This window comes from Pundamilia nyererei, unplaced genomic scaffold (assembly GCF_000239375.1).
Source record: "Pundamilia nyererei isolate P.nyererei 1_Seehausen unplaced genomic scaffold, PunNye1.0 scaffold00186, whole genome shotgun sequence".
Lineage (NCBI taxonomy): Eukaryota > Metazoa > Chordata > Actinopteri > Cichliformes > Cichlidae > Pundamilia > Pundamilia nyererei.
This window is the reverse complement of record NW_005187587.1, coordinates 471,185-484,764: the sequence shown is the minus strand read 5'-3', so window position 1 is coordinate 484,764 and position 13,580 is coordinate 471,185. Positions and strand designations below refer to the sequence as shown.

General features: G+C 40.3%; 1 protein-coding gene across 1 annotated transcript in view; it reads right to left on the bottom strand.

Annotated features, from left to right (window-relative positions):
- fhdc1 (FH2 domain containing 1) overlaps positions 1-13,580 on the bottom strand; it is a 27,278-nt gene extending 13,698 nt beyond the window's left edge. Inside the window, exon 1 of the mRNA XM_005746969.2 lies at positions 13,305-13,580. The gene's annotated coding sequence lies outside the window, so the exon portion shown is untranslated. The remainder of the gene's footprint in view (positions 1-13,304) is intronic.

Genomic DNA, 13,580 nt, shown 5'->3' with positions numbered 1-13,580 from the left:
ACACACACACACACACACACACACACACACACACACACACACACACACACACACACACACAAGCTGTGCTTTTGAATATAGCACAGATGTTTGTGAAACATTAAATTCTTTATAGGTCTCGCTCATGAACACTTTAGAATATCATCCTCATTGAACACTCTCTGAAATGAGTGATCAAATGATAATTTGTGGACACTAAGAACCACTACTTAGGCCAGAAGGAAGGGAAGTGCTTGAGTTTCCTCCTCTTGCTTTTATTAACTGAATGGCAGCACTCACTGCAGCTCTCAGTTGGAGGGAAACTGTGTTAAGTTTCAGGAGAACACATCACTCAGTGCTGGAGCTGACGTGGCTACAGTGATCTGATACTCCTCTTTATAAAAGGGTAGTTGAACAGAGGATCTGACAGAAAACAGCAGATGAACAAGATGTATGGTGGCCATGAGGGGGAGGGTACATTGTTTCCAGCACTTTGAAGAAAATAATGTGGTTTCAGAGAAAATGAACTGCTGTGATAACAAATTTCTGGTATCGATAACGGTCCATGTGGTCTCCTTCTGCTGGTTTCTAGAATTAACGCTTTGCCTCTTACACAGTCGTAACATCTTAAATGGTAGTCTGCCATTGGTTGGCAGCCTTGTCAACATGATACTGATGAGGTTATAACTAATTAATAAACCCTGCGTCACTAATAGCTTCATGTTGCCAACATTGGCTTGCACGTTCAGGTGCCCTGTCCTCAGAACTGGACCACACCATCAGTCATCTTTAATTCATCAGATGGTGAGAACATCTGACCTCACACCAACTCCCCACAGTCTGCGGTGAGGAGAAATGGCTACTGCTAACACGTGCTGCTTTAGGATCTGTTTACAGTGTTCGCTGTCATATCAGCTTTAAAGAAGCACTTGATTTCTTTCTTGTGAAACATTAGATGAGAAGATCAATAGCTTGCATGTCTGTTAATAACAGGGTTCCAGCTAGGCATCATTAGCTTGATGCTAGAAACGGGACTGCAGAATGATCAAGATTCATTGTAAACCATCACGTGTTCAAAATCCAGACCGTGGAACACCAAAACCTTCTTTAATACACGCTCATCACTCAGCCAGTGTCAAGACAACCTGCTGGAGTTTAAACCATGGATTTACACATAATGGTCTGGTTTGAAGAGTCTTTATTTCTGCTCCATCATTCATGCCAAGGTCATAAACACATGAAAACATTGATCCAACCTACACTGTATGAACAGTTCAGGCTGAAGGTGATGGGGGATATTTTTTGGCCCACCTTGGGCTCATAAACAGCAACTGGTCATCATTTAAAACACCACAGCCTACCTGAGTCTTGTTGCTCATCATGTTCATCTCTTTATGACCACAGCGTACCCTTCTTCTAACGGCTGCTTCCAGCTGAATAATAAACCATATCACAAAGCTCAGTTTAACTCAAACTGATTCTTGAACATGAAAACGAGTTCACTGTACTCAAACGGCCTCTATAATCACCACATCTTGATCAGAGCACCTTAGGGATCTGGTGGAAATCTGCAACAACTGCGTGATGCTATCATGTCAACCAAAGTCTCTGTGGAATGTTTGCAGCAACTTGTTAAATCTATGCCATGATTCAACTTCTAAAAGCATAAAGAGATCCAACCTGATACTTGCTAGGTGTACGTAGCAAAGTGATTTGTGAGTGTAGGTCAGTCACAACAAATTTAAAGATCAGAGCTCAGGTTCACAGGTTAACAGTGAGCTCTGACTACAGGTCACAATGAAAGCTATAAGACACTTATGAGTATTACTGTACACCTGGCAGCAGTGTAGCTAGGAAACAGTTTACTCAAGCTATAAACTGTAAGCTATAAAAACTTGAAAACACCATAAAGACAACAAACATCTGTTATTTCACAACTGACACTTTACAGCTTGTTTACTAAATCCCTGCAACACCACTGTATCACATTATGGTGTCTTTATGGACTAGACAAATGAGACATAAAGTGATGCTGACAAAGAAGCTCGGGAGATGCTTTTCACATAAAAAAGTCTAAGTTATTAAAAAAGATGAATCTTCTGCTGGCACTAACCGTGTGTCTAATAGATTCTAAATATATAAAATATAAAGCCAAGAGATGATGAGCCTTCTATATGGACGGGCTTTTTGTGCTTAATTATTTAAATGAATTAAAGTTTAAAAAGTTTTAATAAAGGTGGACTTTTTTCATCTAAAAGCCAAACTAGCAGTTTTTCATTGGTTCCAGTCATGTGTGTGATAACTCCATGCGCCAAACCATTCCTCTAAAACTGAGTCCAAACGTTCCTGTCAGCTTTGTTTCAGGTTTAATGTACATTAGTTCTGTGTCTCTAAAGCGAATGACCCAGTGTCAGTGACTGGTTTGTGGCATTTCACATTCATTTAATTAAATTTCACACTGCATGAGGAAAAACCACCAACAATAGGGCAGTAACCAATGTCATCTGTCTAACGTGATTCACAGAGGAGGAAAAACATCAGTCAGTAACACGACACTGGGAAGGCCTGAGGGAATGAAATCAGACGGGCGGTTGCCAGGCTCAACACATCCACCTGCTGCCACGAACTTCATCTAAAACATCCACCTGCTGTCGACCCGGGGGCAATCTCGCTCAAATCACTCTTCATTGGTGACAGCAAACACCACACCCTCTATGATTAACTGACCATCCACCTCTAACACAAACCAAGCTGACAACAGTCACGTTGTTATGAGCAGTTCGCCTGTCTTCTACAGCAGAAGGCTGTAGATCCTTCGCCTCCCAAAATATATCACTGCTACTGATCCAAAATATATCACTGCTACTGATCCAAAATATATCACTGCTACTGATCCAAAATATATCACTGCTACTGATCCAATGAGAACCACAGAAGCATCTGTACCAACTCTACCGGTTGTCCGAACCTGACTAGTCTGCATATCTTTTGAGCAAAAACTCTCCAAATTGGAATTTCCTTGTGTTTTCTTCTATGAGGTGAAATAACAGATAACAAGTTTATGAACTGAAGACACAAAAAAAACAAAAACAAAAGCAGACTTTAACGTGAGATAAGAGAACTCAGGAGAAAAACAAATCCCCTCTAGACTTACTAAACTTTTACACTGAGAAGAGAGTTGAACAGAAAAACAAGTTGTGTCTTTTATGCCTTTGGGGACACTCAGTGAGAGGTGAAAGCAAAAATCAGGGAATAAAGAAACACAGAAACTTAACTAGGCTTGACCCAAAGACTGAGCTCACAAACAACAAAACACCAGATGATATCATGAAGTTATACAGTTCTCTCCCTAAAGTTTACCAAAAGAGTGAAGCATAAGTCAAGTGTGAAATGCATTTATATATTATATATCATCTTTAAAAGCTACTCCTCACTCCCTCTGTTCCTCCAACAACAAACTGTGGAGTAGACCAGTAAGCCTTCAGTCACACAGGTATAGAGACGAGTTGGTGATCTCCCTGGCAACCTCTGGTCATTAGAGGAAAATGTGTATTCCCTGACTGGTTGGTGAATGGATGCTTTTGAGGATGGTACACCATCCTCCAAAATAAAAGTCCGGTCATACTACTGCAATCAACAGATTTTAAAAAGGCAAAACCTTTACTTTGAAGGCGAATATTCTTTGTTTCCTGTTCATGTCAAACTCTTCAGTTTCACTACAGCAAGTTGTCACTAACTGGTCTCTAAGCCTTTGTGCTTGGCAGCTAATGGAGACTTAAGGATGCGTGCACAGGACAGGCAACCTCTTTATCCAAACCAAAAAAAACTGACAGAAATTAATTTAAATTTGAGGCGCCTCCCATCTTTGACATGTGCTGAAGAATGAATTACATCTAATGATAATTAGCTACACCATGCTGTGCAGCTTCTTTAAGCTGTTTCAGCTGAAAGCCCATTACTGCATAAATTCATGTCTGTTGTGCATTTGCCATTTGTGTGTTTCAGCCTTACATAACTCCATGCAAAGCATTTTTTCTCCCTTCTATCCTGTAAGGATTCTAATTGGAGGTAACTGTCACCAAGTTTCCAGGGTGCCACCAAGTACAAAACAAACACAATCCACTCAAACTCTCAAATGAGTGACAGTGAAGGTCAAGGAGCCACCGCATGCTATAATGATCCCCTGTTGCTAGCTTCAAGTTCAATTTCCTGAGGGTGAGCGCGGCCCTGCAGAGCGCAAGTCTTTTACTCACACCGTAGGGGCACAGAGGCGCATTCACATGGGATTTGGTCAATTCTGCTTCGTCATCATTTCCATGGGAACGCTCGTTAGCAGAAGCTGGCTTATGCAGAGCGCAGTAGGGCGATGCTGTCGGACCTCTTTGTTTCTGACTATCTGGATCCTAACTTCACCAAACAGCAGTGGTGATGGGCTGCCAGTGATGGGATTTCAGTAGCAATTACTAACATTATTCCGTCCAGTCTATAAAATGACAAAATAAAAAGGTACAGAATGTGCATACTTTAATCAACAGGCCAAGATCAAAAGACACTGAATTTGAATAAAACAAAAATAGCAGCTTTACTTTATCTTAATGTTTACTGATCTCTCCGAGTGCTTTCTACCTCCGTGAGCAGTCTGGCCTCTTTTCAGGCACAGGAAACTGCACTGCATGTTAACTCCAGTCTCATGTAAAAAGTAATCCTTACTTTCCTCTGGTGAGAAACAAATCGCATAAAAAACCCCTAAACATGACCCTTCTCTTGCCATCAAACTGGGCAAAGCTATGATAATGCTAGCTTGAAGCTTCGTAGTTGTCTCTGCCACACTTCTTTGCTCTACAACGTCTCAGCCTCTTTTTGGTCCCTGGAGGTAAATTATTAATTAATTTTCAATAGCAAAACAGCAATTAATATAAACAAATATACACACATTGAATTCAGTGCTTGTTCTGCGTGCTTCTATAGCAAGCATCTGTTTTTATCTTGTAGCTGAAAAGGACATTGTGTTTATTTTGAAACTCACGATGCTGTCTTATCGCTCTCATTTCCATGCGTCGCTTGCAATAAGGAGGACACAGACCAGAGTGGGAGTTAAGCATGCTGTAGCAACAGCACACAGGAACATAGCTTGCACAAACACACAGTGACGAGGCAACTATTGCTCGGATACCAAGCACAAAAGAGCTGTCAAAACTTCTCGTTTCACACACAGACAATATGAAAAGACACCGTTTAGAACAGAAACAGCCAAGCGACCGCAGCTCTGGATTTTGAAGGTGACTGACTGCAGCAGCATCAGTGATGTAGTCAAGCAATAAAAAAAATAAAAAAAACCTGCTCCGTCTCATAAATCACATGAAGCCACCGGTCTCATCCTCAAACAAAAGGGTGGCATATCAAATAAACTGTGCAGTGTGTCTCGTCTTTATATTAATTGCTCTTCTTGAAGTTTGTTGTAAAGATAAAATATGAAATATCGGATGAATAGCCAGACCTTTGTGACCTCGTGCCTGGTTGCATAACACACAAATGAACCACCTCCCATGTCACCAGAATAAACTAACTGGCATACACTGAACAAGGAACCTATTATTCAGGAAATCCTGGACTTATCAAATATTTTCACAGATTGCCTGCTTGTACCTCAATGTCTACATTTTCTAAGTAAGCCTCAGAATCTGACTGAGTGAATTATTTATACCACCGTGAATAAATAAAATTCTCTTCCAGTCTAGCTGCTGCTGTCCTGAGCATCTCAAAGATGCTGACCCAGAGTCAGCTCACCTGGGTAAACTAATGGTTTAGTGACATATTAATAACAAAAGAAGCAACATGTACAGAACTGAAATGCTATTTAATTCATTTACAAGCATTTAGTCTTATTAATCAACCATTATTAAATCAGTTAAAAGAAATAATCACCCCAAAACTGATGTGAATGAGTTGGGTGATGTATGGGTGCCTGAAACAAACAACAACGTGTTACAGAGTCTGTACAGTGGATTAACATAGCTCAAACAGAACGCAGCACTTTCCTCTCAAATCTGAAGCAAGCGGTTTGGAGGAGATTATTTCACAGTTCAATTTGTCTAGAGAGTAGTTAGGCCAAGGTACCGCGTGGCACCTCATGCCATGTGAGGCTAAACCCACAACACTGCTGAACTTGCACCAGTGCAAGTGAATCTGCTTCAGGTCAGAATATTAACCTACTGCTGTTCACCAGTAAGCTTATGTTGCCATTTTATCTACTCCATCCCATCTCTAGATATGCAACTTTACTGACGTGAAGAAGCAGGGAATGGGGAGAATGTTTCTTAAGCCCACAGTGAACCTCAGTCTTCTAAACCGATGAAAAACACCTGCTCAATCCTCAGTGTTGGTTTAATCCTTAAAGGAAACGTCCTGGATGCTCCCATAAACGTGACACAAAGCTGGCATACAATTGACTCATGGTGTAATATCACTGCAATTTTTAACATTCTGCAATATGCTGTGTATTGCAGGAATGCAAATTACGATTTGTCACATTAAAGTTAAAAATTTCAATATGTATTTTATCTAATAACATAAAATTATCTCAGTCAGATATTTTTTGCTGCAAAATGAAATTGTCAAGCGCATCAACGATTTCACTAAAACCTGCCATAAATGTTGCAGTAAGACAGTAAGTCTGATATCAGCTTGCAATTGAATGGAGTCAAGTTGGCAATTACATTGAATCTGTTTCTGATAATACAGCAAGACAGCTGTTTGCAGAAAGGTTGCCCGCTATTAGCTGAGGTGAGCCCTCTTATTCATCGTATTCTCAGATAAATATATATTTCATTTTATAAAATATTCATATTTAAAGTCATTGTATTGATGCAATATCGCCACTAGTAAACATCCTTTTTTTTCCATCCTGTCTCTACTCACATTTGAGCACCAAGAAAAGCTGTTGGTTACAGGTCATTGTAATGTTCATCTTGTGTCTTTCTGTAACCGTACCAAAACCAGCAACAGCTCATTCTTACAAAGGGCACATCTACAGGGACAATGAATTGGCTGTAGTTAGCAAGTGCCTGAAACAACAGCTTTGTGGGTTTCTGGGTTATTAAATACAGTCAGGAAAGCACAAAACACTTAGTGAGCTATTTGTAGCACATAAAGTTCTGATTAATGATCACTTCAAGAGTTATGACATTGTGCTTTGCTGCTACACAGTTAAGTTTAATGAGTCATATAAAGAAGCTGCAAGCTCACATCAATGAATGAGCTCCTTTTTCTAGGAAAAATGGCTCTTGTAATTTCACAGAGCTTTTCACTAATACGCTGTATGTTAAAGATGGGGGAAATGCACTTGAAAGCAGATTTTTTTTTACCGGTGTTTTTAAACATTTGACAATCTGTGTCAAATGAAAAATTGATACTAAATATAGTGAAATGTAATTTTTTTCACATAAGCACACTGCAGAGGTCTAACACACAAAAGCTACTTCTAGCTTTAAAAAAAACACTAAGACAATGTGCCAATAAGTTGCAATTCCTTAGCACTACAGCCGCTATCCTACAACAGCAGCAATGCAAAGAAGTTGTTTCTTGAAGCCGTTAAATAATCAATTTTCATATTTTTGTTTTAATCATAAGAGTTAAAGATAAAACAGGCACTAAACTTGAAGATTTAAGATTTTATTAGTTTTAAACATTTAGGTTAAATTTTATATAACTAAAAAAAACAAATTATGACAAAAGTGGTGTTCTTTCTTGGCCAAGTGTGTGAGCTTATGGGCTCAATACTGAATAAAATGTTAAGAATTATTTTACAAATCTCTGTCATACTAGGTTTCCAAAAAACAGACTATCCAAGGTATCAATGAGCATGCAGTTACGCAGTCAGACACACCCCTCCTCATCACATCTGTTCTTCTGAAACCAAGGCAGTGATGGTGAAAACGCTCAAAACAGGATTTCAGAAACCAATAGGTGACATCTCAGTAGCTTTGTCCATCTTTTATAAGGCCTGTGATCCAAATACTACCTGTGACATGGTGACAACTGAAATACCAAACTCACTCCACACAACTTTTTTTCATGTTGTACATGTTTTTATGACAAATGTCAGAACATAACCTTAAAACAAACAAACCTTCAGTGCCTCTCTTCTCCCATCAAATGGTGATCACAACAAACAAATGGTTTGAAAAGCAACACAGACTTTTACACAAATGCTACATCCAGAAAATAAACAAAAGATTTCTTTAAGTAGTTTTCAGGAAAAGTTCTCCAGGCTTCTTGAAGGACTTCTGAAGCTCTTAGTTGGATGTTGGCTGCCTTTTGTTCTGTTCTCTGTCAATATGTTCACTGCTTCAGTAATTGTGAGGAAGCCAACCCATGACTGATGGCATTCCACTTTTCGGAAGGTTAGTGGGTTCAATACCTGGCTCTTCCAGTCTGCATGTCAAGTTTCCTTGGGCAAGATACTAACCCCAAATTGCTCTCCGATACATCCATCGGAGTATGACTGTGTATGAAGCTAGGAAGCACTAAAAGCTTAGAAGAAAGTGCTTGTGTGAATGGGTGAATGTGGCATGTTGTATAGAGCGTTTTGAGTGCTCTGCTAAATAATAATCAGTCCATTTACCATTGTCACGCTGAAAGCTGAAAAAGTTGATGCTTCTCACACAGTATTACATGGTGGATCTAAATCTGATGATACATTTTTGTGTTTTTGTGAAAGGCTGCTAGAAACAAAGTGCCTAAATTATTCTTTGTCTACTATGTGTAAACACAACACTTGTCAATCCCTTCGGTTTGGAGCCTTTTTCATGCTTGAATGATTCATAGGTCGGTGTTAAGTGGCTTAATAGCCACAAAAAACATTCCTATGAAAATGTCACATTTAAGGACTGGACTGAAAATTGGTGAAAAAGCTGTCAATGTCCAAAGGAAAACTTCACAAAGCGTGGAGAGCTGTTGCTAAAGACCTTTCTATAAAAGAAATTAAAAGGAAGTCTGACTCCTTGAAAGCAAAATTGAAAGAAACACGGGTCTTCAAGACTTTTGTACTTCAACACTGGCTATCCGACTTAGATTAGACAGGCAGCTGCTTTATTATATCAAATAACAGTAACAGTGAGTTGACCAAAAACAGGCAAATGTAATATTAAAGTTAAGACACATTATTAAATCATGGTGGTGAAATAGTTTGAGCCTGGCACTGAGGAAAAGAAGTGTACTGACCATTTGTTTTTTAGGAATCATGAATGAAATGTTTGATTTGTAAGAGGGACTCTGTTTTATTTTTGTCTTCTAAAAACTACTTAGTCAGTGAATGTGTTTTTCAATCCGGCTTCATTTCCTTTGCCAGCAGCCAAAATAATCTTCTTTGTAATTATTGACAAATCTATCTCAAACAGATCAGTCATGGACAACAATAGAAAAGCCTCCCTGCATGTTTAAAGCCTTTGTTTTCATTGTCTCTGCTGCACTGAGAAACAGCGCTAGCCTGGTGACAGCTAGGAGAAATGATTTTGCACTTTAAAGCTGTAAATGGGTGAAACACAAGGATTGCCAACAGCGTCACGAATTATATTACAGCTTACATCAACTCCAAATCACTTCGTGGCTGAAGACAACAGCCTAGTATAAATATATCTTAACTTTGGATGCCAAACCTCAAATTAACCTTGTAACTGTCTTCCCTTCACTGTGTACCACAAACACCTACAGCAGCCCAAAACACAACATATCCCCCTAGCTTAGCACAAATCTGCTAATAGCAGCCTGCCACTGAAACGAGGTTTTCAGATTTTAAAGATTAAAGCTGCCAGTTGCAGAGCACGCGAGGTGCCTCTGTCAATTACTGTTTAAGCAGGCTTCAGTTAAGACCAATATGAATGAGTATCCTGGCTGTGGAACTGGTGGTACCACACCTGTCAGCTAACCTGCAACTCCGGAGGGAATTCATTTAATCATATAACCAGCAGTAATACCAGTGCTAAATCTCAAACAAACAAAAAAAAAAAATCTGTGCCAATCCTCTTAATAACCAGCCAAGCAGAACATGTTTGGACCAACACCTCATTTAGTATGTGTACCAGAGCGTTCGACACATCAGAGTCAAACTTAGCACCATTTCTACTACTGCTGAAATTAATAATGGACTCAGTGATTAATTTGCAGCACTGTTGATATTTTGGATTAAGTATTTGTGCTATTTGTACAAAGGCTTTTTTAAAAAGATCTACTTGGGTAATAGATGTTTTCTTGAGCTAAATTTCATCTTCAGGCAATTTAGTGAGTGGACAAAAAGTTAAACTAAAAAAAAAGATAAGCAGCCATCTCCACGGTTAATTTGTGCAACTTACACCATACCATCATCTATATGAATGACTAAAAGTCTTGGTGACTACTGTAAAACAGCACGTATTGACTCACAAGTCAAATCTGATTTAAAAACGAGGCTCAAAAAAGCTGTTCTCTCAATTTTATATTTATTCTATACGATTACAGATTCATTAATGTTACACACAAAATCAGCGCCTGTCCCCATCGCACCAGGGCACTGAACAAATGCTGTGCTCATTCACACGATGGACAGTGATACCCAAGAAAAAGATCTTTGCTACAATAACTGAAACTGTCATGAACTTCAGCTGCCATGTTGGCTTGGATGATGCGAGTCCTTGTTCACCAGTTATAAGTTGATGATTGGGTCTGAGGGAGCAACTTTGGCATTACAAAAGTCTACTTTGTATTTCAATATGACTTTCATGTCATTGCTTTACAATATCTCTGGTTATAATTAATAGGACTGGCATGACACCACTGAGATATTTCACTATACCCGAGCCTTTCTCCACATTGACTCACTATAGTAAAAAAAAGGACAGCAGCCTCCTTGTGCAATCCCTTCCGATCACAGGGCGATTGCACAGGTCGTCAAGTGCGAGGCAACCCGTCTCCAAACAGTTGCAGTCACTCTTAAACAGATAGGTGAAGATTTGCAAATAAGTGCAGTCTAATTTATGAATGCAGACAAGTTGCTAATGAGGGCAACTTGCCTGCAACATGTCTCTTTGCATCGGGGGACTTAGTTGTTGGTTGTATTCTGCTTTTATTCCAATATAAAACCAAGCTCCAAAGTCATCTTGCAGTTAAACCCCAGCCCTGCAGCAACCACGTCAGTATTTATGAAGGAATTTCTGCTTCAAATCTGTGAGGTTCTGGCTGCAGTCTGCATGCAAGTATTTAATTTCTGTTTTTCTGTTAGTTTTGCAATAAATGGCAATGTAGATGCAATGATTTCTTTACAAACAGAACAGACAGTTTGTTAGCTGGTCAGAGCTAACAGAAAAATGGGTGTCGTTCTGTTAAATATAACACAAACTCACTGCCTTTACTGTATCATGCTGATCGTGCTTATGTCATCCCTGAAGGCTCAGAAAACACCATGTACACCACAGTATTTTAGTTCTGTAGTACTTTGCAGGATTTGTATTTTTACTAGGAAATAAAGCCTTAATGATGAGAAAGCATGGCCAAAGATTCTTCAGAGGGAATTTTCCAGAACAACAATACACATCCTATCACAAAACAAGCCCCGAATCTAACCTAATAAAAAATACAGAGGGAAGAGAAACCCAGGTGAAACCAAAACCTACTCAGGCGGGATAGTGACACTAATGGAGGGATGAGATGGCGCGGGATACACCGTCTGTGAGGCTGCAGATTTATATTTAAAAAAAAAAAAAAAAAGCGAGAAGAGCTTTATTCATCTCACGTTTGTTCTTTTGTTAACAGGTGTTCAGTGTCTGGCCTGCAGCAGGCAACCGCCTGTCTATCTTCTCTGGGCTCCAGTTGTTGCTTCAGCAATATGAGGCTTGTGCCAAGATCGGCTTTAAGCAAATCTCGCTGCACCGCTTGGCTTCACTGACTGCCACAGAAGCTTAAGCATTAATCACATTATTTTGTGTATGATTTTGGAGGAAACTAGGCCTTAACCAACACATCCTGAGTGAGAATCGGGTGTACAAAAGGTGACAAATAAAGCAGGTGTTCAGGTCACCATAGAGACAACAGTAGGTTTTAACATGACGGGAATGCAAACATGTTTACACGGCAGTGAGGAAAGTGTTTACCCAGGGGCACCAAGACACTTGAGCTGGCTTCATTAGGATACATTTTAATACCTGGGAAAGACTACCCACAGGTACACATGCATACAGCTGACATTACCCACTCTGAACACTTAGAGGCGCACTGTGAAAGGCGTGGCACGCTTCCTTGCCTTTAATTTCATTTTGAGCTCTTTTCCTGTATTAGACAGCTCACAGCTAACAGATTTGGGCATGTTTGGGACCCAAGTTGCCACCAACTATTCAGCCCCCTCTCCTGCTCCCACACAAATAAATCAAACCCCCTTAAATATCTTCCTCCTCGGGCTGACGTCAGAGCATTGAGTTTTCCATGTTACTCTCTGCCTCCACAGCAACCCGGGGGGCGACCCACCCCCCCTTGACCTGACCCAAGGAGACACCCCCCTTTTTTCCCCCCCTCTGAAGGATATTGTTCCCAGCACTTGAATGGACTCCACTAACTCATCTGGGCATGGATAGCAGTGTACAAAAGCCAAGGAAAGCAGGGGCTGAGACAAAACCAGCACTGACTTACATGTTGGATTAGCTTGTGCTGGTGAAACACTTGTTTTTACTCCAGTAGTAACACACTCTATATGCATATAAGCTATAATCAATATATTTGTACTTTGGCACAAAGTTTCAGGAAATGCAAAAGCCCCAAAGGAGCACTACACACTAATCATATTTGTTTACATTTTAATTTTGTGATAGGTTACTTCCTGATTTTAATTAAAAATCATGAGTATTTTACACTCTTGTATAAAGAAACTTTTCAAATAGTTTAAATGGAGAACTTTAACTACTTTTCTTTAAGGAGGAAAAATGAAATGTAATGTAGCAAGTATTTCTAAGTATTTTTTATTTATTTTAAACTGATGCTGTCAAGTCCTACAGAGAAATACTGAGATACACAGTCATGACGTTTATGCACAGCAAAGCAACAGATTCAGGGCTTGAACTACACCAAATCACCAAAATGATGTAATTTTGAACCTGGACTGCATTGCAGAACACCTCGACTGTCACCTCAGAGAAAACCCCCACAAAGGAGCAGGAAGGTTAAACGCTCATCGCCTCACTAAAATGCTTCCTCACGGTGCAACGACTCTCCACACCTGAGTTACACACCGCACATTCACAAACACATAACACATACACACACAGAGCGTGATGATGCGGCGGTTACCGTCCCGCTTGACTCACCGGACGGACGACAGGGCTCCGACGCCGTTGGTGTTAGCGAAAGATACTTTTCAGAGGAGAAAATCTTGCGTGGTCTTCTCGGGCTGTCAGCCCTGTCAGGTGAGCTGCTGGCCGAGCTGCGGGTCAATGCGAGGCTCCACGGCAGCGGCGGCAGACTGTAGCGCTGCTCTCAGCTTCCTCGTACGTGATTGGGCCAGGTGGAACGGGCGCATGCACGTGCCGCTCACCCTCCTCGCGCGCGCTAGCGTGTGAGCACTGGTGCAATCACAAGGCGGA